The sequence below is a fragment of the Oryctolagus cuniculus genome, chromosome 15 (genome assembly GCF_051225735.1).
Source record: "Oryctolagus cuniculus isolate XC-2025 breed Fujian yellow rabbit chromosome 15, ASM5122573v1, whole genome shotgun sequence".
Lineage (NCBI taxonomy): Eukaryota > Metazoa > Chordata > Mammalia > Lagomorpha > Leporidae > Oryctolagus > Oryctolagus cuniculus.
Window position 1 is genome coordinate 56092329 of NC_142881.1, and position 27443 is coordinate 56119771.

General features: G+C 41.6%; 1 long non-coding RNA gene across 8 annotated transcripts in view; it reads left to right on the forward strand.

Moving 5' to 3' along the window:
- The window catches only part of LOC138845368 (uncharacterized), a 318589-nt gene that overhangs the window by 216263 nt on the left and 74883 nt on the right, over positions 1-27443 (forward strand). The gene's annotated exons all lie outside the window — the stretch shown is intronic.

Genomic DNA, 27443 nt, shown 5'->3' on the forward strand with positions numbered 1-27443 from the left:
TACTTAAAAAGGTAAAAACTGTTCTTAGCTTGTGGCTGCACAAAATAGGCAGGGGTGGGTTTGGCCCATGGGCCCTAGTTTGCCAACCCTTGCTCCAGGAAGTTAGGGAAGGGTTTTCCTGGAGGGGTGTTTGTGTGAGATCTGAATCTTCGAGGGTTGGAACGGTGACAGGGGTTATGGTGGTAGTGAAGTCTTGTGGCAGGAACCATTCTAGTATGTTGATGTTGCAAATAAAAGGGAATCTAAGGGAAACATCAACACTAAAGATTCTGAGAAGTTCTTATAGTAAAAGAAACCTTTTTGATTTTGCTAAAATGGATGTTTTCTAAGCCTATTTGTGCATGAAGGCATTATTATTTTTAAAAATTTTAGGGGGCCAGCTCTGTGGCATAGTTAGTTAAGCTTCTGCCTGCAGTACCAGTATCCCATATGGGTGCAGGTTTGAGTTCTGGCTGCTCCACTTCTGGTCCAGCTCCATGCTAATGGCCTGGAAAAGCTGTGGAGGATGGCCCAAATGCTTGGGCCCCTGTACTCATGTGGGAGACTTGGAGGAAGCTCCTGGCTTCAGATTGCCCCACTTCTGGCTGTTGCCACCATTTGAGGAGCGAACCATCAGATTGAAGATCTCATTGTCTCTGTCTGTAATTCTGCTTCTCAAATAAATAATCTTTAAAAAGAATTTTAAGTTATTTATTTTTGACACACCCACAGGAAGAGATAGAAACAGAGAGAGAGAGAGAGAGAGAGAGAGACCAATCGATTGATCATTCTCATTTGCTGGTTCACTCTCTAAATGCCTGCAGCTGAGGCTGATCTGGTCCTGAACCTGGGAGTCGGGAACACAATTCAAGCATCCCACAAGAATGGCATGGACCCAACCACTTGATATATGACTGCTGGCTCCAAGGGTCTGCATTAAGAAAACGCTGAGCTGGGAATCAAATTCAACTCTCCAAATAGGATGTGAGCATCTTAAGTGCTAGGTTAACCATGCACTCCATGAAAGCATTCTTACACTGAATACCTACTCACATGGAGGAAATGCAAGTCTGGGGAATCCCTGGCTATAAAGAAACTCCACAATATGCTTAACAGTTTTACATCAAGAAATTCAGCCATGCAAATGACTTTAGAGCCCACGTAATACTTTCATGTGGGTATTTCTGAGAATTTGTGTGTCTCTACTGAGGGATCATTTAGGCTAGCATTTGACACTACTGTTTTTGCAGGATCTTAAGTGTGGACTTGCCTAGGGGCAAGGGGACAAACTCTATGGCTCCCAGAGGTCTGTGTCTACCATTTAGTGATGCCATTATAGTTGTAAGAGAATTGAATGTATTCTACCAAATGTTCAATGGGGAAAACAATAACAGTGGATATTTAGCTGATGATGACACACAGCTTCTCTGGAGAGCTGTGAGAACCTATTGATTCTAACTTCATGTAATGCTTATTTGAAAATTCTAATATCTGTGAGAGTTTGCCAAGTGCTATTCCATTAATGTGTTTTCTCCCAGAGCACTCAAGTAAAAAGTGGAAAATATTTTGTCCTACATTTGTATGTTTTCAAATATCTAGAAGATTGGGGTTGACTAGATAAATCAAATGTTTGGATTTTTCACTTTTTTCAGATTTATTATTTATTTGAAAGGTAGAATTACAGAAAGAGAGAGAGAGAGAGATTGATTGATTGATTGATTGATTGATTCCAACTGCTGGTTCACTCCCCAAATGGCTAAAACGGCTGGGGCTGGGCCAGGCTATAGCCAGGAGCCAGGAGCATCTTCTGGGTCTCCTGAGTGGGTGTAGAAGCACAAGTGCTTGAGCCATTTTCTGCTGCTTTCCCAGGCACATTAGCAGGGAGCTGGATTGGATGTGAAGCATCCAAGACTCAAACCAGTGCCCATATTGGGTGTTGGAGCCACAGGCTTCAGCTTTACCTGCTACATCCCATTGCTGGCCCTGATTTTTCACATTTTTCCCAGTTATTTTGACTACCTGTGTTTTCATCCCTGTTGTGTATGTGAATTATTTGTTGCTGCTTTTTGAACGTAGAATGTGGCCTGTCTCTAATTCTTTAAAAGTTTCTACCTTCCTATGACCAGAGAAAATTTTGATAAGCATTTTTGATTAGCTGTTTTCAAGCTGTGTTTATTTTGTGGCGTGGGGTTGCTTTTCTGGAGCAGGCCTGTTGGGATGCAGGCTATGTGGGGATAAGCCTGGGGAGGATGCTGGTCCAGGAAGCCAGTTGACGTACCATGAAATGGCAAATTCAAGGGTAACATCCATGGCTGGCACCAAGTAACTAAGTTGACTCTTTTCTGGCTCAGTCTCTTTCTTGTATGTCTAGCTGTCTCTCTTTAATTGTCACACCTCAGCCAGAGATGAAAACAAGTACGAACTAAATATACAATTAGAACCTCTGCTCCATGGTGCAGTGCTGCTCCCGAGGTAAATAAATGATTTGTGTGCTTCTGTGGTACTTTTCCATTATAGTTGTAGAGGAAGCAGCATTCATTATACATCCGAGTGATCTGCTGTAAATGGTGCATTTATCTCATTTCCTCTAGTCAAGTCTAAATCCTTGGTTGGACAGTATGTAAGCTTTCCTTAAAACTATCAGACTTTATAGCTTAAAGGAACTTATGGATTCTTAGGCTGGGTATTCTTGTTTTCAGCAGATGAAACCGAGGTACTGTGGTTGTAGCAGAGCCAGAGCTAACTCCCATCTTGAGATTCCTACCTTGAGGATTTTTCTGATCTATTTTCTGTTTGCTTCCTACCACCTGAAATTCTCTGATACAATGTTGATTTTCTCTTTCAATTTAATCTGGAAAATGACCCTATCAGACTTAATCTTAAGAAACTACTCAACAGATTGAAGTGATAATATCCTTCCTTCTAGAGACAGGGGCAATGTGTTCATTTTTATGGGAAACAGAAATAGGACATGCCATTTGACTAAATGGAGGGAAATGTGTGGGAGTGAGGATGAGGAGTATTTTACAGTAGCCAGATATATAGAGTCTCATAAACAAACTGAAGACAGTAATAAAAAACCTGCTTTTGCACCCTATGTATTCATGGCCAGTGGAAAGGGTAACCAGTAAGGGATTTATGTGGACTGGTTACTGAGCTTCTTTATCGGCTCCTTTATAGGGTGTCTGTAAGGCAGCAGCAGGTGGAGCTAAGTTGCAAAAATACCCCTATTTTGTTTTGTCTTTCTTTAAAACAATTTAATCCGAGCAGAGGGCAAGGATCATGATTTTTGAAATGAGCTTTTGTCTACGGAGTCTGCTTTAGTCTGAGGAGTTGGTGCCCATCTAACACAGCATTTGGGAGCATACTTGACGCATGATTTTGTCCCAGAAATTCTGGGGGATGGGGTGTTGGGTAAATAAACCCTGTCTCCAGCTAATGTAAATTGATTAGTGACTATGGAACACTGACAAAAACATTGAATTGCCAGATAAAAGGTAGGATGCCCACAAAAGTTTGAATTTCGGGTAAACAATAAATAAATTTTCAGTATAAGCTTGTCCCAAGTATTGCCTGGAACATGCTGCGGTTCCTGTATTTTCATTTGTTAAATATGCCAACTTTGTAATGGATTGATATTTGAAAGCTTATGATAAAGTCCAAAGACCTTATTGAGACTGGATCTAGTATAATATGTTATAGATAGTAGAATGGACACCATGGACTGATGTGTTTGAGAATACTCAAAATGGAAGTGGGACTTGAGTTGAGTTTTGAATGAAGGTAGAATGGTTTAGAGAGGCATTCTGTTGGGAAGGGCAGGAATAACCAAATGGAGGAAGAAACTTGTGTCTAGTCAAAAAGGGAATAGAAAAGGTATCTCTGTAGAGCAAAGAATGGATTTGTGCTGGGAAGTAGTGAAAGAAGGTAATTTGAAGAGGTAGATTAGGTAGGAGTTAGATTTTGTACCTGGGAGAGCAGCCTCTATATATCTGGCTACAAGTTTAAGGATTTGGACTTCATTTGGAATGTTGTTGAAAAGAGATACTAAATATCTTTGAGTGGACAAGATGGGTCTATGCTAATGACCAACATGATTTTAGAGGAAAGAAGGATGTTTCAAGAATTTGAATAATGGGGATGATGCTGTGGTGTAGTAGGCTAAGCCTCTGCCTGTGGTGCTGGCATCCCATGTGGGTGCTGGTTCAAGTCCCAGCTGCTTCTCTTCAGATCCAGCTCTCTACTATGGCCTGGGAAAGCAGTGAAAGATGGATCAAGTGCTTGGGCCCCTGCACCTGCATGAGAGACCCAGAAGAAGCTTCTGGCTCCTGGTTTTGGATCAGCTTTGCTCTGGCTGATGTGGCCATTTGGGGGAGTGAACCAGCAGATGGAAGACCTTTTTCTCTATTTCTCCCTCTCTCTGTAACTCAACTTCTCAAATAAATAAAATCTTTTTTCTTTAAAAGATTTATTTATTTATTTGGAAGTCAGTTACACAGAGAGGAGAGGCAGAGAGAAAGAGAGAGATGTCTTCCATCCGATGGCTCACTGCCCAATTGGCTACAACTGCCAGAGCTGCACTGATCCAAAGCCAGAAGCCCGGAGCTTCTTCTGGGTCTCCCATGTGGGTGCAGGAGCCTAAGAACTTGAGCCATCTTCTACTGCTTTCCCAGGCCATAGCAGAGAGCTAGATTAAAAGTGGAGCAGCCGGGACTCAAACCAGCGCCCATATGGGATGCCAGCACTCAGGCTAGGGCATTAACCCACTGTACCGCAGTGCTGGCCCCAGAAATTTTTTTAAAAATAATTTGAACACAAATTTTTAAAGTCTGTAAGGTTAACTTTGCACTCAGATAGCTAGGAGTCATCAATGACATATTTTTCATTTCTCTAGAGAGAAAGAATAGCAATATCCCAGTTCTCTTTAGAAAATGTGTTAATGATGGCATTGATGGAAATTTCCCCACTGTGATTGTAATCACAATTCTGGTGGGGGAGGACTTCTGCCTCTAAGGGTGTGTGTGTGTGTGTGTATGTGTATGTATGTATGTATGTATATATGTGAGGGGGAGAGAGAGGGGGGAGAGAAGGTTAGTTTCAGTAACCACTGAAGCTTCCAGAGCAGCATGATCCAGGCATGGGTATGATTCATGAATCAGTTTGATGTCAAAGGAGTAACTTGATGACTGGTTTGATGAATGTGCACGGGGAAAAGTTAGAGGTAATTGACATGGCTTTGGAGGACCATTGGCAGAATTCATACAAAAAAAGTGACTGTTGACTAAGTAAAGTCAAATACTTACTAAGAAATAGGTCTTAGGTCTTCTGCACTTGTAGTTGGGCATTCATGAAACTTGTAAGAGTACGAGGATTCCTACTAAAAAGGCAAACCAGTATCTTTTCCAAACCAGTCCCCACAGGGGTGGCGAACCTTTTTTTTTTTTCTGCAAAGGGGGACACTTGGATATTTATAACATCATTTATGGGCCATATGAAATTATCAACATAAAAATTAGAGTGCTATAAAGAGAAAAGATAGTCACCCTTATGAAAGAATGTGAAGGAAGAAAATGTATAAAGGAAATCAAAAGCAATTTATGGAAAAATGGCAGGACCAAGTCATTACTTATTAATAATAACCTTGAATGTAAATGGCCTAAGTTTTCCAATTAAAAGATACAGATTGTCAATGGATTAAAAAACAAAGCACATATGTTTGCTGCCTATAAGAAATACGCCTCACCAACATAGAGAGATGCATACTTAAAGTGAAAGGATAGAAAAAGTAATTCCATGCTAACAGAAAGCAGAAAGGAACAGGAGTAGCCATCCTAATATCAGACAAAGTAGACTTTAACACAAAAATTGTTAAAAGAGACAAAGAAGGGCATTATGTAATGATTAAGGAATTGGTTCAACAGGAAGATGTGACGTTAGTAAATGTATATGCACCTAATACCAGGATACCAGCTGTTTAAAATAAATGTTAATGGATCTAAAGGGAGACATAGGCTCCAATACATTAGTAATGGGGGACTTCAAAATCTCACTTTCACCATGGACAGATCAACTAAACAAAAAAAAAAATTAACAAAGTAACAACAGAGCTAATCCACACTAGGGACCAAATAGATCTAAGTGATATCTACAGAACATTTATTCTCAAAGTTGCAGAATACACATTCTTTTCATCAGTGCATGGAGCTTTCTCTAGGATAGACCATATGCTAGGCCAGTAAGCAAGTCGCAGAAAATTCAAAAAAATAGAAATCATACTATGTATTTTTCTGATCACAACGGAATGAAGCTGGAAATTAACAGCTTAAGAAACTAGAAAATATGCAAACATGGAGACTGAACAACACACTGCTAAATGAACAGTGGGTCACAAAAGAACTCAAATGGAAAATCAACAAATTCCTGGAAATGAATGAAGATGACAACTCAACATAACAAAACTTATGGGATACAGCAAAAAGAGTGGTAAGAGGAAATTTTATGGCAATTAGTGCTTATATCAAGAAATTGGAAAGGCATCAAATAAAATAGCTATCAGTGTAACCCAAGGACCTAGAAAAACAACAAAGCAAACCCCAAATTAGTAGAAGGAAAGAAATCATTAAAATTAGAGAAGAAATAAACAAAATTAAAAAAATACAAAAGATCAGTGAAATGAAGAGCTCATTTAAAAAAAAAAATAAACAAAATTGACATACAATGAACCCCACTAAACAAAGGGAAAAGACCAAAATCAATAAAATTACAGATGAAAAAGAAATGTAAGAACAGATACCACAGAAATAATAAGAATCATCAGGAATTACTACAAACAGCTATATGCCAATGAATTGGAAAATCTAGAAGAAATGGATGGATAGCTGGACACAGAAAATCTACCAAAATTGAAAATCTAAACAGACAAATAACTAAGATGGAGATTGAATCAGTAATAAAGACCTTCCCTACAAACAAAAGCCCAAGACTGGATGGCTACCCTGCTGAATTCAACTAGACTTTAAGAAAACTAATTATAATTCCTCTCAAGCTATCCAAAACAATTGAAAGGGAGGGAATCCTCCCAAACTCCTTCTATGATGCCTGCATCACCTTAATTTCTAAGCCAGAAAAAGATACAACAGAGAAGAGAACTACAGACCAATATCCCTGATGAACATGAGTACAAAAATCCTCAACAAAATATTAGCTGATCAAATCCAACAACACATCAGAAAGATCAGTCACCCAGACTAAGTGGGATTTATCCCTAGTATGCAGGGATGGTTCAACATTCACAAATCAATCAATGTGATAGAGCACTGTAACAAATTGAAGAACAAAAAGCCATATGATTATCTCAATACATGCAAAGAAAGCATTTGATAAAATATAACACCCTTTCATGATGAAAATTTTAAACAAATTGGCTGTAGAAGGAACATTCCTCAACATAATCAAGGCTATTAATGACAAAGTCACAACCAGCATCCTACTGAATAGGGAAAAGTTGGAAGCATTCCCATTAAGATCTGGAACCAGACAAGATGTCCACTCTTACCATTCTTATTCAATATAGTCCTGGAAGTTTTAGTCAGAGCCATTAGGCACAAAAGAGAAATCAAAGGAATACAAATTGGGAAGAACAGAGTCAAACTATCCCTATTTGCAGATGACATGATTCTATTTATAGGGATCCAAAAGACTCCACTAAGAGATTATTGGAACTCATAAAAGGGTTTGATCAAGTATCAGGATATAAAATCAACACATAAAAATCAATAGCCTTTGTATAAACACACAATGCCATGGCTGAGAAAGAACTTTTAAGATCAATCCCATTCACAATAGCTACAAAAAAATCAAATACCTTGGAATAAATTTAACCAAGGACATCAAAGATCTCTACTATGAGAATTACAAAACATTAAAGAAATAAATAGAAAAAGACACAGAAAGTGCAAAAATCTTTCATTTTCATGGATTAGAAGAATCAATATCATCAAAATATCCATACTACCAAAAGCAATTTACAGATTCAATGCAATCCCAATCAAAATACAATTGACAGTCTTCTCAGATCTAGAAAAAAATTATGCTAAAATTTATATGGAAGCAAAGAGAACGCAAATAGCTAAAGCAATCTTTTACAACAAAAACAAAGCCAGGGGCAGCACAATACCAGATTTCAAGACATGCGACACAGCAGTTATAATGAAAAAAGCCTTGTACTGTCAAATATATCAGACATGTAGACCAATGGAACACAATAGAAATGCCAGAAATCAATCCATGCATCTACAACCAATTTACCTTTGACAAAGGAGCTAAAATCAATCCCTGGAGCAACGATGGTCTCCTCAACAAATGTTAGAGTGAAACTGGATCTCCTCATGCAGAAGTATGAAAAAGACCCATTCCTTACATCTTACACAAAAATCCACTCAAAATGAACCCAGGACCTAATCCATGGCCATACCTTCAAATTCCTAGAGAACATAGGAATAACTCTGAAAGACATTGGCATAAGCAAAGACTTCTTGGAAAAGACTCCAGAAGAACAGACGATCAAAATCAAAATCTGGGATTACACAAGCTGAGAAGCTTTTGCACTGCAAAAGAAACACTCAGCAAAGTGAAGATACAATTGACATAATGGGAGAAAGTATTTGTGAACTATGCAGTTGATATAGGATTGATATTCAGAATCTATAAAGAGCTCAAGAAACTGAACAACAAAACAAATAATCCAGTCAAGAAATAGACAAAGGACATGAACAAGCATTTTTCAAAGGATGAAATTCAAATGGCCAACATACACATGAAAAAATGCTCAGGATCATTAACCATCAGGGAAATGTAAATAAAAACCATAATAAGGTTTCACCTCACTCCAATTAGAATGGCTATTATAAAAAATTAAAAAGCTATACATTCTAGCAAGGATGTGGGGAATAAGGTACCCTAAACCACTGTTAGTGGGAATGTAAACTAGTGCAGTCATTGTGGAAGACAGTATGGTGATTCCTCAGAAATCTCAAAATTGGTCTACCATATGACTCAACTATTCCACTCCTTTATGCAAAGGAATTGAAATCAACACATGAAGTAATTATCTGCACCCCATGTTTATTGCAGTTCAATTCACAATAGCTAAGATATGGAATCAACCCAGATGTCCATGCACTGATGGCTGGATAAAGAAAATATGGTGTGTGTGTATATATATATATATATATATATATGTTTTGGAATACTACTGAGCCAATGAAAATTATGAAATCCTGTCTGCTGCAACAAAGTGGATACAACTGACAAACCACTATGCACAGTGAAATAAGCCAGTTCCCAAAAGACAAATATCACATATTTTCCTAGTATGTGTTAATTAATATACAGAGCACAAAAACATGTATATGAGTGAAGTTGACATTTTGAGATTTGATTATTGTTATAACTTTTGTCTATACTCTTGGGGAATGGTATTTTTTTGCTATTTACTACTTGTTGTATTTTTTGATTGGTGGAGGGTTAAGCTTATAATTATAAAATAAACAATGTATGCCGTTGTAAAAATTAAAACAGAAAGGAGCAGGAGGGTGGGAGTGTGGGCAGGATGGATGATAGGGTAGAAAGTATCATTATGCTTTTAAGTCTGTATATATGAAATACATAAAATTTGTTGGCCTTATATAAATACCAAATTTAAATAAAAAATCAAATATTAGCTCAGAAAAACCTATAAAATAGCAACCATGACAAGATTTCTAAGGAGAGATGAAGTTAGTAGGTGGATTTGTCCCAGTCATGTTAAGTCAAATAAAAACTGTATATAAATAGCTTTAAAAATTAGACTCTATAGATATATTGAATTTCTAGTCCATATGTGGTTGCCTTGGCTGGGGCAGACCAAATGATTTCATGGGCCTTATACAGCCCACTGGTAGGATGTTCCCCACCCCTGCATGAATCCAAAGCTGGTTAACCTTTAGGACCAACATGAAGAGTAGTCTGACTTAAGGAATAAGCTTCATCCTCAAGTATCTCCTTTTTGACTGACTGCAGGGATGCATGTTACTTGGATTGAGAGATATATTATTTTATTGAAGTTAAAAGACTTGACTTTGTCAGATGTGTCTAGGAGATATGTAAAAGAGTATGAATTTTTACAGAATTTTAAGCAGTGATAGCAGATCCTTGTTCATTTGAGAAGACAGCAGAGGACTGAGTGTCTAGCAGTTGAGCAGAGTGAATGTCAATGAAGATCAATGAGAGCTGATGTGACGTTCAGGTTTGTGAACACTGACAGCAACACAGTTTCACTGTTGTGTGTTCTATTTCCCATCATCATGATGTGGTAATCCAAGCAATAGATGGTTTCTGTCTTCAGTACTACTCAACCCTGGGGGAACTGTGCCATGAGGTTAAACTTTGTATGCCCATGCTGCTTAGTCTCTGGAGGAATCCTGCATGAGGGGCTGAAGGCAGAGGCCTTAAAGGGAACAAGGGAGTGAGGGGCTTTACACATGAGACCGTTTTCAGTGCACACTCTGCTCTAGGAAATAGGTGCCTTTTCTTCATATTAAAGCTGACACTGAGGGATAAACATGAGATACCCTGTTGCTGAGAAATGTCCCAAACTGAACTGCTGAGAGTCGGCATCTGCGTGTAATTACTTAGGGCACATAATTCTTTTATGGGTGCTCACTTAGTAAAGCATTTACATTTACATTCACAGCTCATTAGGTTGCTTGTGAATTTGATTTGAACATTTTAAGTGGGATTGTTTTTAATCTTTGGAGGCACTATAAACCCACAGTCACGCTCAACTGCAGCAGACTGTTGGAAAGAAAACCACATAACTGGTTTATTTTGTTTCCTAGGAAGAGTTTTATAAGGCAAGGGTAGAACTGACCATGAAGAATCTGAGTAAGTTGTTTGCTTTTCTCTCTCTGAGCCCAAAGCTGAGGGCGCTGTTGTCAAAAATGAAGTTAGCTTCTTTGATGGAGAAAGAATAAAATTAGACATGACTTCTGAATTGTTATAAAAATCATAAAATAACAGATCTTTCAGCCAGATGTTTAATTTTAAAATAGTAAACACTGCAGACTTTCTAGAGATTGTCAATGGTTTGAAAAACCAATTCAGTCTGTTCCCTTGGGCTCTCACACTGCTTGGTAATGAGCACTGTTGGTCTTTAGGAAGGCAGTTGCTACCAGGAGTACATTTGGAAGTGTACCATCCAGTGAGAGAAAAAAAATTTTTTTTACAGGAAAACAGATACATTTGCAATTTACTCATGGTGCCAGGTGTTCCCTGGCTGTGCACTTCAAGGCCTGAGATAAGTGCCTGCAGTTTTCCTTCTTCATGGGCAAACTATAAAATGAGGGATCTGCTATTGCACCATGCTTGATGAAGACAGTTCCTCCTTCGAGTGTCTGCAGGCACGTTTGATTTCAAACTCAAATGCAATATCAGGGGGACCTTCTTATTGCTTTGATTCTTCAGTGTGGGTCTTGGTAGTGTGGACTGTACCTGGGGAAGGAGCAAATTGTGTTCTTCCAATATGTGATAGAAAAGACCAGTTAATCCCTTTCAACCTGGGAAATAATTTGATAATTTATTGGCGTTGATTAGCATTCGTTTGAATCATCAGATTGTGTCAGGAAGCATGGGCACACTTGTTCACTTGTTCTCCATAGCTGCTTATCCAAAAGTAATGTCTTTTCAACAATTTTTACCATGGTAGCTTATGGATATGATAGTAAGAAAATAAGGACAATGCATTGGTGAAAGCAGTGTTAACCAAAGGCTCTGTTTGCTCTGTAGTAGGCTGACATAGCTGTGGTCTCACCATGAGATAGACAAGAAGTAGTGAAAGGTGGAAACTGTCCTTTTTCCCATACAGCTGGCCCCACCTTCATCCAGGTCTGTCCTACGAGCAGTCCCCAGGTGTCTTTACCCCTTTGGTTGCTCTCATGCCCTCCCTCTGGCTCTGCCTCTGGTTCCTTTGGTTCCTGCATATGATCTCTGACAGTTCTCATTTTTCACTCTTTCCACAAGCCTAGGTAGCTCTGCCAGTCAACTCTAGCAAGTTCCTTCCCTTAGGAGTAGTTATTGTGCAGGCATCCTATGAGAGACTGGCTATGTCCCTGAGGCCTTGTGCCATTCCTGATCTCAATTTTGAGAACATGACTGAGACTTGTCCACATTTATTGCAGGTCATTTTTCTCCCTAGAACTGCAGCTAGTTCAATAAGGAATTCTTAAATCTAGAGAACGCCTTTCCTCTGCAGATTCTGGAAAATGCTAAAGTTACAACACTTATTTCATTTAGACTCTAAATTGTAGAAATTAACCATCTTCCAAGGGGCATGTGGAAGGAACAGGCTAGTTTAGTGGTAGCAAATGGTGGGCCTTATACACTACGCAGGAGGTGCAAATCTCAAGACTCACCTGTGAATGGCACTCACTACATGGCAGCCAGTCTTGGCAGCTGACTGTGTTATGTGTCTTACTTGATAGATTCTAAGCATTTTGAGGGCACTTCCCCTTTTCTGCATAAAGTTTAGTTTGGTCAAAGGAATGAATTTGGAGCTTCTCTGGGTAGCAAAAGCACAGTAAACCAAATAGAATACAAAGGCAAAAGGGGACAGTTGGCCTTGCTTGTTTTCCTTCCACACAGCAGTTAGAGGCAGGAGACTGTGATTCGAGTCCTAGCACTAATATTTCCTAGCTGCATGTGCTCTTTTTTTTGTTCTCCCTTGGGGAGTGGCGGTGAGACTCAGATGGCACACAATTATGGAGTAATTGCCTTAGGAGGCTACTTTTCCGGCTGAAAATGACCCCCTTAACTGTTGGTTTCCTTCCTGCCACTCCAGATATTCTCAGAAATGGGCCTCTAGCAGTCACCTACTTGAAAATATGGAGGTGGAGCACTGATGAGCATTTGACCCAAGCTGCACCCTTCAGAATCCCCGTGGTGGGAAGTTGGAGGTGGGCCTGAGTCAGTCTCCATGGACTGAAATCATAACTTGGAACCCAAGCCTTGAGGTTGACTGTCCTTTTTTCCAGCCACATTAACAACAGAGTAGCCAGAAATATTGGTCTTCTAAGAAACAGGAAACGAACGTGTAAAAAGAATCTGACAATAAAAACGAGAATAACCACTCTGTGGATTCTAGGAACCCTGATGCATCTTGGCTGGGGGAGCTCTGAGACGTTCTTGGGTACTTTTAGTAAATACCTGCTCAAATCAAAACCAACTCAAGTTGATTTTTCTGTTTCTCAATCCAAGCACCTAGGACTTTTATGATGCTTTTACAAATCTCATCTATGTTTTGTTCCCAAAGGGTTCTGTACAGGAGAGGGAGCTCTCTGGATTTTAAAATTAACAAGGAATAGGGGTCCTATTCTGATGGTTTTGCCCCAAAGGCAGAATTTCCATCTCTGCCACTGTCTCCTCTTATTCCCTTTAGAGGTAACAAGCATCCCCGACCCCCAGCTGCTGTCTCCACTGCGGAAAAGATTCCTCTGTGATTTGTGCCTGGTGAGGGGCATGCTCCAGCCGTGACTGCAGGTGTGTGTGCAGTACTGAATTAATGGCTTGGGGAGGTGTCAGGAAAGCAAGCAAGGCTGTTGAGGCTCCTTTCCATGCAATTAATGACTTCCGTTTCTGCCTACCTTTTGCTAGTGCAGCAGAGCAAGGTGCAGAAAACTGCTACAGAAAATTAGCCATCATTTAGGTAATATCTGGAATGCCCCGTCAGTCACTCGATTATGTGATTGAAAGGAACATTTCATTTGGAGATTTGCAATTTTCTGGTGCTATTGGCATTACACAATTACGTTTCCTGTCATTTATCACATTGTGGAATACCAGGACAAATTTGCTTCTCCTTACATTTATCATATTAGTGAGGAATAGAGAGGAAGATTTAGCCAATTGCTTTATACCGAATGATGCCCCTCGTTAGCTGAGGACATTCAGTAGCTTTTCTGTTCAAAGATCTCTCTTGAACATATTCTGTACCAAGAGGATTATTTCCCCAATTACTTTGAAATTGAGATTTTCCCCGTAACCACAGCATTGCCTTCCAGAAGGAGGAGCTGAGGCCTATCTGCCTCTTGCAGCAGGTGCACGGAGTGAACGGAGAATGACAATGCTCCCAAGGGACTCCCTTCTCCTTGGGAAACAGGCAGCAAGGGTGTCAAAACAGGGCATTTAGGTATAAGGCTAGATAGAGGCTTTAACAGTGTTTAAGTGCTGGCCTGCAATAGTCATATGTATAGCTACTTTAGAAATTTAGTATTTAACAAAGGTAGCTTAAACATTTAGTTTGGGAAGCAGGTAGAGGGCCTGTGGGGCCCTGCACACGTGGAATTCTCAGCAGGCTGTGAGGTGCTCTTTAGCTCATAGACTGACCAGGTTTTCCTTTCCTCTGTAAAGATGGTATTAAAAATAATTCAGTCTCTGCCCTTGGTTTAATTGAGTCTCTCAAGGAGTTTGTAAGTAGCTGGTCCCTGCATTAGAAATGTGTGCTTGTCAAAAATGTATTCCTTGCTGAGCCCCAGCCTAAGCTTACAGAATCATCCTACCTGGGGCCTGAGGAATTTACATTTTGAACAGGTGCCAGAGGTGATTTTGTTAGGCATACTAAACCTGTGTTTGTATCCCCAGATGCTCATTAGAATAACCCAGGGAGATTTTGAAATTTCTGATACTCTGGCTCTGCACCCCAAACTGATTAAATGAGAGCTTTGGGGACTCAGGTACCAGGTGGTTTTAAAGCACAGCCAGGGTGAGAATCCTTTCACTGAACTGTGGGAAAGCTGCTCCAAGGAAGCCGGACTCCTGGAATCCAGTCCTTCCTCCAGGCTTCCCGGATGCAGGCCCTAAGGCCGGCTGGCTCTCTTCTCCGAGCCTTCGGTGAAACAGCTCTGAAATGGGACTGAAGGAAACCCGAATTCCCTGAGGATTCAGAGTGGGCAGAGACCTAAAGGTCTCTTGCATGAGATTGTTGTTTCTCACCAAGTCAGGTTCAAGGCTGGTTAGCTTTCTCTGACCAGGTCCCAGGAAGGGGATACATAGAATACAGAAATCAAACAACAATTTCTACCTCCCAGTACTCTAGAACATTCTCTGTTTAGGGATTTATCAAGATCTGAATTGATCTTGCTTGCTTATTTATCTGTGTTATCAGTCTCTCTCTAGGGCATAAGTTTATGAAGTCATAAGCTTTATGCCTACTTTCTGTTTAGAACAGCACATAGTAGGTGCTCAACTGCTGTCTGAATGAATGAATGAATGAATGAAAAAGAGTGAAAAACATAATTGAGTATGGACCTTACAAGTGGAGGCAAGTAATAGAGGCATGTGAGTTCTGCCAGGAATTTGATCTGGGCAAGGAAATTAGCATTTATGTAAAGAGTTCAGTATTATCCACTTCCTTAGCTGCCACTATTGTGTTCTCCTCTTCCCCATTCAGTCAATAAAATGACTTAAAGACTTGCCGCAGAATAGCTGAGTTTGTTAAAGCCTGCTACTCTGTTTCTCTGGATCCATTCCTGTCTGGTTGATGGGGGCCAGTGCTTACACTCAGCGCCAACTTCAGCCCATGCTGAGCCCAAGGTCATTCATTTGCTCTGGATATTTAGCAGTCATGGGACAAATGTACTTGGACAGAGATAGTGGAAGAGAAATAACCCTACCCTTGTTTCCGGAAAGAAGTCGATGACAAAGGCTTTAGAGCCCTCTCAAAGTCCCCTTCCTCTTAATGCTAAAAGGCCCTAAATGTGAGTCATGTAGGGATACCTGATAATTAATTTATAGAGTTTGGCTTATTTTAAGACAGATATTAATGAATTGTGCTGCTGAATAAACTGTCACTTGAGGCTTTAGTGAACAAGCTCCATGGAGAGAGTAGTGGCCACCTTTGCCATAAAATGATGGTGAAATGGCCATAGAGAAGGGCTTGTCTTTCTAGGGACATGCCATGGTCTCAGAGCTTGTTGGGGGCCATAGATGTGGAGGCTAGGAGGAGGAAACCAGGACATGGTGAACAGGATCTAGGGAACCCACTCGGCTGTAGAAGTGGCCACAATAAAGGAGGTTGCTGGTCCAAACCCTCATGTCCAGACCAGTAGGGTACCAAGACGGACTGGGTCTCCTGTAAGGACTTGGGGCCTGATTTGGGCATTGCATTGGACCGTGGCATCACTGGGGATGTCTTTGGTCTGGTGACAGCTATTCCAGTCTCTTGAGCAGATGGTGTTAGTCAGGACTGAGTTTCTGGGATTCAGAGCAGAAACCGAGACCAGGGGTGACAGAGCTGGAGTGAGGATAAAAGGAGACAACAGCCCCTTGACTACGCAGTCATCCCATGCCTCGGGTTCTCTAGGCTTAGGAATCTAGATAAATTGTGTTCACTTCTACTGGTGTGGCTGTGACATCTCCTTGCTGCCAGCCTTTTTCTCAGGAGCCGAGGCTGAAGGTATTTGGGTTTCTGGGTTGCAGGGAATCAGTGTCTCATGCTGGGGATGGGCCAGGATGGGTGATGGCTGTTGTGTGCCACCCTTGAGGCTTGAGTAGAAAAGTTGTTAGAGGAATCCTGCATATTTTACTGGCCAGCATTCCAAGAGGGCTTTCCCATAGCTGAGGCTAACAGGACAGATCTGGGTTTCTGTTCCCTGTTGAGACAGCACCTTGGTGATGGGAGCTGGTGCTCATCCAGGGCTCTGTCTGGCCTTGTGGCCCGGTGTGTCCAGGTCAAGGTCTGAAGCAACAGATCTCCGAACTCTTGCCAGAAAGGAAGTATGAACTTGCCCTCTGAAGAATGTTGCCTGCCAGTGAGCTCAAAGTAATTACTTGTCCCTGCTAATTGAATTCTGAACTTTAAAGGAGAGGTTCTGACTTAGGTTAACATGACACGGGCCGATTTAAAATTTTAAGTTAAAGAAAAAATGGCAATGAACCTCAGGACTTGGGATGCAGCAGGCTAAGTTCCTTGGGGCTGGAGCCAACTCTCACACCTTTTGCAGGTGCTGGCCTCCTGCAGCACTGTCTGCAGCATGCCATGCTTGTCATCTTGGCTAATGAAAAAGGGCTAAGTTGCTCTCAGGCAGGAAATTATTTCAGCCAGTTTTGTTCTATGTGATATTCCCCACCCCCCTGAAATTTCCATGCTTAGGTTTTGAATTGGTTTACATTTTTAAAAAATGTATTATCTTTAGCTAACATTCATAGATAATTTTCCATGTATTGGGCTCTACTATAAAAATGCATCTTAGCTGATTTCAATCTTCAGAATTATACTACAGGACAGACACTGTCTTCGCCATTCAGCAGCTGAATTAGTCACACAGAGAGCTAAGTAATTTACCCAAAGTCACAGAGTTAGGAAGGTGGCAGAGTCAGGACTTAGACCTAAGAAGTCTGGCTGTGGAATGTCTGCAGCTGAGCTTCTCGGGCTATGGCCCAGACTGGAGGTACTGTATGCCTTCTCCTGCCAAGGACACGCAGTCAAACCAGATGGCTGTCAGTCTGGACTCCACGTTTTTTTGAAAACCTAGTGATGAGAGGCTGGAAAATGTCGGGAAGGAGCTTACGTGTCAGCTCCTAGTTTGGGAGGCAAACACCACATACAGGCAGTCATTTAGGATGTGACCTGGAGACAGCTCAGTTTTCAGGAAGGACCTGATCTCAGACCACCGCGTGACTGTCTTGGGAATCTAGTCAGCTTGCAGTTGCCCTCCCCCGTATAGCCCGTGGTGAAGGTGGGAAGGCCCAGCAGGAGGACTGGACTTCCAGCTAATTCAGACACTGGGGTTCTAGAATGCTTAGTGCTGATGTAAGGGTGACACTGTTGTACTGCCCAAAACAGTGATAACGGGACACGCAGGGCACACACGTCCGTCACTGGAGTGGTTTGGGAGTGACGGAGTGCACTGACCTGCAGCTGGGCTTAGCTTGCTCACTCGGTGCGTTGGGATTTCCTAACCTTTGTAGGAATTGCTATGATCTGGTCTGTATGAAACTTGATGTCAGAGAGTTAAGGGGCTTAGAGTTAAGATTTCCTGCAATATGAAAAAGGTATTGCGTATGAAATGCTTTCATCAAGGGGATTCGCTTTTGGTGCTCTCTTACCTTTTGATACAATTGAAAACAGTATCATTGTTGTTTAAGAAATGCTTCTTGGTAGTAAAAGTCCAAATGATGTTGCTAGTTTAGAAAAGCCTTCAGAGAAGTGAATAATTTTGGGAGACTTCTACTTCCTGCCTGTAAAATGGTGGCAATAATATCTACCTCATAAGTTATTGGGACTGTTCAATCTTAGCCTGATCTTTGATTAAAAAGAATCTTTACCCACAATTAGTTTAAAACTGTAATATTTTCATTCTTGACAGAAGCCTTTATAATTTGGTCTCATTTGTAACATCTCCATCCTCTTAAGTACCGTCTGTTTACCCTGACAATCCAAACTGGTTCAGTTATACACAAAGATACCTTGGAAGGCCATGGGACTATTAATGCTTAGGCTTAATTAAATGACAAGTCCAATTTCGACAATACTGATTTATTTGCTGTGGGAAAAGTGCCAACCTAGAGTGAGTTTAATTGAACTCTGTTTTTTCCTCACCTACCTTTCTCTCTCCCTCTCCCTCTCCCTCCCTCTCTCTGTCTCTCTGTCTCTCTCTCTCTCTCTGTGTGTGTGTATGTGTAGGTATGGATACATTAAAACCTCTGCAAATATAATAATACTTATGTAGGTCAACTGAGAGCATAATTTTCATGCATGAGGCTAAAGATTTTATTCCACTGTTCCCACCTTGAACTGTTGGTGGCAGCAGAGACTTGGAAAATATCTATGGTGCAATTCAAATTATTATTATTTTTAAAAAGATATTTATTATTTGAAAATCAGAGTAACAGAGAAGGAGAGAAACACACAGAGAGATCCTCCATCCACTGGTTCATTCTCCAGAGAGCCACACGACCAGGGCTGGGCCAGGCTGAAGCCAGGAGCCAGGAGCTTCATCCAGGTCTCTCACATGGGTGGCAGGGGCCCAAACACCTGGACCATCTTCTGGTGCTTTTCCCAGACCATTAGCAGGCTAGGAAATGGAGTGGCTGGGACTTGAACTGGCACCTATATGGGATGCTGGCTTCAAAATTGGTGGCCTACCCACCATACCACATGCTGGCCCACAGGTTATTTTTTGAGGCATATTAATGGCAAGGAAATGAATGTAGCAGGTAATAAATAAAATGAATATTTATTTGTGAACCGTGGTTGGCATTCCCTTTTCATTTTTCATCTCCTTCATGTGGTCTAAAGTGGTAAACAACAGCTGTGGTCTGGGGACCTCACTGACATGAGGCTTTTAAACATGTTTTCATTATTTTGGTGCAATAAATGTCCATTTTGTTGAAGACCATAGGAACTCCCCATGGAATCCCCTTTTTTGGAGGATGTTGTCTGGCTGGTGTCTAACCCGTGTGTCTCCCAGGCCCCTTTGAAACCCCAGGTGTCTCCTGAAGCTAATGGGAACTAGGATACCCAGCTGTCCTGACCTTCCAGTCCACTGTGCCCCGGCATCTCCCGGATGGAGAGGATCAAAGCACTTGTGTGACTTTTCCTTCATCTGCAAAGAATAGGCACACTGGCCTTTGATTTGGCCTCTAGGTCCAGGATTAAAGTGAAAGAGGCAAACTGGTTGTGGAGGACTCCTCTGTATCCACTTAGTATTCCTCCTTGATCCATGGGAGAGCAGACGATACTCTTGTGGGTTCAGAGAAGACTGACAAAGTTAAAAATGGTGATAATTACTGCTGGTGGGGATGTGAGAAAAACTATGCTCTCATAAGGCCATGGAAAATATCCAATTAAATCAAAAGAACAGACAGACCCTTTAATCTACTCCTGAGATGCTGTGCCACGAAAGGAAAATGATCCAAACCTAAGAATGTATATTTAAAAAGAAGGAAAAAGAATTAAATAGAACAAATACCAAGCAATAAGAAAATGACTGTGTAGATCACAATTCATTTATGCCATGGAATATCTTGCAGCCTTAAGAAATCAAGGAATCGTCGTATCCTGTTAAATAACTACAAAATTCATGTGTTGCATATATTTGGTATGTCCCCCTGTGTTTTAGCCCTTTTCAAATTGGATTCATCTTATAAACAATGCTTTGCTGTGGTCAATGTCATCATCAAAGTCAAGGTCTTTTACAAAGAGTTTCTGTTGGCTCCTGTGGATTACCTGCAGGGCCTAGCACTAAGCTGAGACCACACTGAATTCTATTTTGAGCTTTATTTTTTAAATATCACCGATCGTGTGAATTCAGGCCACAGGTTTGTGATGATCAGTTTCCAGTCAGACGCTCAGGAGAGATTTTGTTTTTCTACTTTTTCCCATTATCAGGATAAGGGCATAACACCTTCTCTGCTGTTCCTCATGGAGATCAAGCTTCTTGATTAACCTCACACTGAGATATAGCCCTTTGCTTTCCTGTCCTTTAAGTTGGGGGCTTCTTTTAGACTACTAAATTTCTCACTGCTACATAACAAAAATGGTGCATCTTATAATTGGAGGTATTTGTAGCAGTCTGTTTTCCATTTCTATAACAAAATAACTGAGGGTGATTAATTTTTGAAGAAAAGAGGTTTATGTAGCTCACAATTTTGGAGGCTAAAAGTCCAACAGCATAGCACTGGCTCTTGCAATGGCATTCTGGCTGCATCATATTGTGATTGGAGGACGTGAGAGACACAGAGATCACGTGGTAAGAAATGAAACTGGAGTGAGGAGGGGCCAGTCTTGCCCTTTTGTTATAATCCTTCCTGGGAACTAACTGGGAGCCCATGAGAACTATCTTAGTCCCTCCAAGGGCACTGCAATGACCTAACCACCTTCATTAGACCTTACTTCTGAAAAAGGTCCCAGTACCTCTTTTTAAAAAAAAAAAAAAAAAAGATTTATTTATTTTAAAGTCAGAGTTACACAGAGAGAGGAGAGGCAGAGAGGCAGAGAGAGAGAGGTTTTCCATCTGATGGTTCACTCCCCAGTTGGCCGCAAGGGCTGGATCCGAAGCCAGGAGCCAGGAGCCAGGAGCTTCTTCCGGGTCTCCCATGTGGGTGCAGGGGCCCAAGGACTTGGGCCATCTTCTACTGCTTTCCCAGGCCACAGCAGAGAGCTGGATTGGAAGTGGAGCAGTCGGGTCTTGAGCTGTCACCCATATGGGATGCCGGTGCTTTAGGCCAGGGCATTAACTGCTGTGCTACGGCATGGCCCCCCAGTACCTCTTAATTTATGTTTTTTTTTTTTGACAGGCAGAGTGGACAGTGAGAGAGAGAGAGAGACAGAGAGAAAGGTCTTCCCTGCCGCTGGTTCACCCTCCAATGGCCGCCGCGGCCGGCGCACCGCGCTGATCTGATGGCAGGAGCCAGGTACTTATCCTGGTCTCCCATGGGGTTCAGGGCCCAAGCACTTGGGCCATCCTCCACTGCACTCCCTGGCCACAGCAGAGAGCTGGCCTGGAAGAGGGGCAACCGGGACAGAATCCGGTGCCCCGACCGGGACTAGAACCTGGTGTGCCGGCGCCGCAAGGCGGAGGATTAGCCTAGTGAGCCGCGGCACCGGCCCCCCCAGTACCTCTTAATACCACTCCAACACATCAAACTTTGGGAGCATAGTCAAATAATAGTCTGAACACAGTAATATGTATTTGGTTTTTTTTTTTTTTTTTTGAGTGGGCTTTATGAAGTTTGTGGAAAATTGAAAAAACAAGTATACTTTGATGCAAAAACATTTTGAATACAAGTATAGTATTTTTCAAGAATATTTTGAAGATCACCTATATAGGACCATGAAGAAAAGTGCACAAGAGTATGCACATGATTGTTAATGTGGGTCACCTGGATGGTGGTGGGGCAAAAAGGGAAAAAGGGAGTGATAAGGATTTTGAAGTAAGAACAGGGCAGGGCATTGTAGTGCAACAGTTTAATCTGCCACCTGCAACTCTGGCATCCCTTGTCGGAATGCCGGTTTGAGTCCCACCTGCTCTGCTTCTGGTCCATTTCCCTGTTAAAGTGCCTGGAGAAGCAGCAGAAGATGGCACAAGTGCTTGGACCCCTGCCACCCACACAGTAAACCTGGATGCAGTTGCTGGCTCCTGGCTTAGGCCTGCTCCAGCCCTGGCCGTTGTAGCCATGTAGGGAGTGAACCAGCAGGTAGAAGATCTTTCAAATAAAATTAAAACATCATCTTTTAAAAAAGAAAAAAAGAAAGATTGCATTCCACTGCATATATGGTGTGATGATATTTGCTTGCAATTGTATCTCTGTATATGTGTGCATTCATAAAGAATTAGAAAAAAAAAGTACAGTGTATATTGTAAGATTACTTATGGTCATTGCTTTGTGAAAAAACTCAACTTGCATATTAAGGGTATGAGTCTAGGGAAAATGGAATGACTAAATCTTTCCCTATGTATAGATGCCTGACTGCCTAATGAGTACACAGGTATGAAGAGAGCACCATTAGCCTGTTCATACCATGCTGTGTGGTGCAAGAATTGGGAGTTGGATGGGGTGCCATTGGTTGTGACGGGCCTGAAGAGATGATTAACTCTTTAAGAACTTTGTATGGCTTCTCCTTGCAACCACATGCAGATTGACTTTATGATCTGAAGAACCTCACAGTAAAAAAAAAAAAAAAAATCCAAGTGACTGTGTGACATAATTTGGGGCATGCCTTCCCTTTCCAGCCTAAGAGGTTTAAAAGACTGCTTGAGAGCAGGCTGATGACATCTCCTGGATGGAGAGAGATTTTTTTTTTCATGATACCAAGTGAGTAAGTCATCTGTAGATATTTTAAAGATCCTCAATTTTCTTCATATTTATATTCATTAAACCTGAATTTTCCGCTTCAGGTTGGGTGGTACATAGTTCTCTGTCTTTAATGACTGTGCATAATAAGAATGTGTTTATTGATTATCTTGCTTCTTTTTTCTGCATATACAGTTCTTTAGGTCCTATAATTATACATGATCACATGGAGGTGGGATTTCTGGGTCTTTGGTGGCCACAGGAGTGACCAATAAAGGCTTATAGGTAATGATCGCTCACATAACTTGATTTTCAGTGCCCATCAGCCAAATTCTTTCACCTCTTCCCCATCTTCCTCCCTCCCTTCCACTGTTTCTCAAATATTTAGTAAGCACCTCCTACGGACCAGATTCTAGACTAGATCATGAAGATACAAGACTCAGTCTAGGGTTTCCCTGGCCGTGTCTAAAGCAGGGACAAGGTACTTAGCCTCCTCCTTTGTACCCTCATCAGTATTCTCCCCACAGCCAAGGCAGTTTGTTCCTCTTCCCTCTTGTCCAGTCAATGCTGCTATTCCTTCACCTTCACATCCCGAGTCCTGTTGACAAGGACACTTGGCACTGGTGGCTCCCTTATCAGTTCCTGCAGGGTCTTCTCTCCACCATTCTAACTTCACCACTAGAGTGGTGGTTGGGGCTGCCTCAGTGTTGTAGCACCTCTACCTTGATTTGGGCCTGTCTAGTTTGCATCTTACTTTTATGGGTTACAGGATGTCTTCTGCTGGGTCCACAGAAACATGCTGATCTCATTACTGTCACCCTGCATGCAAATTCATCATCTTTTCCCCCTAAATTCTCATTAGGTAGCAGAGGCATGTGTACATCTGTCTATTAAGAGTGTGTACCGCTGCCTTCTGGGCTCTGGAATGTTACCAGTGAGCTTTATCAGCATATCAGCTGACAAGATCTCCATCCATTACTTTACCAATGAACCTGTCCCAGGTAAGGCAGTAAGGGAAAATTGGTGAAATGTGCTAGCATAGGACATCCTCGTGCCTTCAGAATCTGTTGGTTTGTCTCAAGTTGGCATGGACTTTTCAATTTTCCGTTCTGTCTGAAAGTAACACTTCTGTGCAGTTCTAGTTTTCTCTGGTTACTTAGTAGCTGACATTTACTTGTTAACTGAAACCTTACGTTTTGAGCATACTGTGCAAATAACAATTGTTGGAAGGGGATGAAGATAAAGGAGAAGCAAGGCATGTTCTTGACTCTGGCTTCTCTGAGTTTAAAACTTGTGCACACCAACAAGATCACTAGTAGCAGAAGGTTATATGTGATTAACAGAAGAAAGGAATGGTAAGGGCGTTTGCTGGTAGAGTTCAGAAAATAGTGAAAAATAGTTTGGGTTAGAAGGTTCTAGAAAGGCCCCAGGGAAGATTTGAAATTTGGTTTTAGCCTTGTGGAATAGAAGGATGTATTTAGATTCTAGGCTGTTTTAAATATTTATTTTATTTATTTGAAAGGGAAAGTTAGAGGGAGAGAGAGAGAGAGAGAGGTAGAGAGAGGTAGATAGATCTTCCATCCGTTGATTCCCTCTCCAAATGGCTGTAATAGCTGGAGCTGGGCTTATCTGAAGCCAAGAGTCAGGAGCTTCCTCCAGGTCTCCCACATGGGTACAGAGGCCCGAGTACTTGGGCCATCTTCCTCTACTTTCCCAGGTACATTAGCAGGAACCTGGATTGGAAGTGGAGCAGCTGGAACTTCAGCAGGCACCCATATGTATGCCAGCATCCCAGGCAGCTGCTTAATCCGTTATGCCACAGCGCTGGCCCCTAGGCCTTTTAAATAATAAATACTTCTAATGATATCTGTGGCTTTTCTCTAAAAACCCTGGTATTACTCTGAGAAGAGAAATTCCAGACTATTTCTCCCAGAAGCTCACCAAAATTAGTCCTTTAGAACTTGTGTCCTGTTTTTGAGTGGGCTGCCAGAGCCCTGGGTTTTGCCTGAATGGACAGACTGGATGTTTTGTGTTCTGTGAGCGCGTGCGTCATGTTGGGGGAGGGGCACAGTTGGTTATTGTGAAAGTTTGCCAGCTAACCAGACAGAGAGCTTGAGCTGACATTCAAATTCAGGCTGTCATTTCATCCATCGTTGTTTTACTTGCAGCACATTACCTGTAGTTTGTAAGTTAGTCCTGAGCCTAGAAAATGAGAGGCACTACATGTTTCCATCTAGGGGTACTGTGACCCACACATTCTATAAATTCCAAGTGTAGTATTTCTGATGAGGTGGCAAGAAGAGGAGGCTGTTGGCATGACAAGGGGCAGGGACAAGGAAATCAAAGAAGCTAAGGCGAGCAAGGATGAATCCAAACTCTTGTGGGAGAAAGTGTGTTCGTTGCCTTTTCTTAGGGCTGCCAAGATTGTGGTCTCAGAGAGAATATCCTTCTTGAATAATGTTCTTTAATGTACTCCTTGTATTTCTTAGAAGAAATATTATAATCTTGTTGAGCATTTATTCCCAGCTGGGGACTGGAGTTTCACATCTATATCTCAGGCTCACCCCTGGGTATGTGCTCACGGAGTACAAAGGCAGATGGATCACCCGCATTATTTAAATGGTTACTTCTGTCTTTCTGCTGGGTACCTACAGTTGAATTTGTATAAATAAATCTGTCATTGATGCATTTCCATTGTAATCAATTACAATGGGGTCATTGTTTAAATTCCTGGGGGAGTCAGTGACCCCATTGAGAATTTGTAGAGAGCTGTGTATATTTCTCTAAGAAAACTGTACCTATCAGCCCACATAAATAAAATCTAGTGTATAATTTCAGGGCATTCCTAGCCCACTCTCCATCTGACTCAGAGAGATCTGAGGGGGCAGGTGGAGCTCCTCAGCAAAGAGAACAGTGGAAAAGTTGGGGTTCAAGTGCCTTGCTGGCTCCCAAAACCTGAGAGGAGGAGCAACGCCAGGGGGCAGAGGTGGCTGGAGAATCTGAACTCCAGGAAGTCTTAAAGGCATGTTTTAGCAATAACCCTATTTCTGCAAGCCATACCAAATCAAAACAAAAGGCTCTTCTAGCCTGTCACCCACCAACTTCCTATTTACAAGCATAAGTGTATCACCTCTGACATCTGGGGGTAGGAGGATCATGCAGGAGCATTTCTGAGCCCTGGAACCACAGCAACGAGAAGTGAAGGAATGAGTTGGTATTCGAGCACCAGTGACGTGGGGTGAAGTACGAGGCAAAGACCTCCGGATGCAGTCTGGGCCCCTGCTGTTTTCCCACCAGGGGTTTCACGTAGGGTCAGGATTTCACCTAGAGTCATTTCCCTCATGACTGTTAGGAGAATTGTGGTCACTTCTTATATCTCACAATTTTTTTTTTTTTATAAGATTAAAAACTGCATGGTTGTTATTTAATTTAGTTACAAGATAAGAGGTATTAATGTTGATAGACAAAGTATAGCATATTCAGAAAGGAAGTTACCAGTCTCATATATGTAAAGATGAGAGAAACAGGGGGGAGTTATCCAGGTTCCATCTGAACATGTTTTTCAAGAGAGTGAATATACAGTAGTGATATCCTTATAGAAAGCTATTTGAGGGGCCAGCATGTAGGTGCAGTGGGTTAAATTGCTGCTTGTGATACTGGTATGCCACATTGCAGTGCCTGCCAATTGAAGTGCCAACTGCTCTGCTTTCAGTCTAGCTCCATGTTAATGTGCCTGGAAAAGCAGGAGAAGATGGCCCAAGTTCTTAGGCCCCTGCCATTCACATGGGAAACTCAGACTGAGTTCTGGGCTCCTGGGTTTGGCTTTTCCCAACCCTGGCTGCTTTGGCCATTTGGGAATGAACCAGTAGATAGAAGGTTTCTCTCTCTGTTGCTCCCCCTCCCCAGTCCCTACCATAGTCACTTTGCCTTTCAAACAAAATAAATAAATCTTTTTTAAAAGAAGTGTTTGAGCCTAGTGCCATTTAGCATTAAACTATATAGTAAATTTCCCCTTTTCTAGATAATAGTCAAATTATAACCTAAAGGCCAAATATGGCCTCCTGTTGAATAATTGCAACATACATTTTATGCTTTACAAAGGCTAAACTATTGCCTATCTATCCTTTTCCATAAAATAAGTTCTTCATTCTTTGTTGTAAATCATCAAACAACTTTGTAAATGTTGACATTCCCTCAAGGGTACAGTGAATTGGTTAGGCCAATGCAAATGTCTACTCTGTTTGATAGTTGTATTTGGACTAAATTCTACATGGTCATTCTTGTTATGTGCAACAGTTTCTTGGGAGCTTTGTGAGCCTGAGTAGAGCACCCTAAGTCTGATCATTATCAGAACACTAAGTTTCTAGTGTGAAGTTGAGGGTAAGATGAAGGCTTGAGGTTTATTAATCCCAGGCCTCTTCTTGGTGGTCCAGGGGAGGAGGAGCTGCTTGACAATCTCTGGACAGTTGCTTTCTGCATCTCTGGGGATTTCTGGCCTTTCTCTTGAAAAAGGTGCACAGCTATATTTTCAACCTGAAGAATCTAAATTGATATATTTATCCCTTTCCTTTTTTTTTTTTTTTTTGGTAAATACTCTTTGCTTTTGGAGATATTTAAATGTAGCCAGTGTCTTTTGT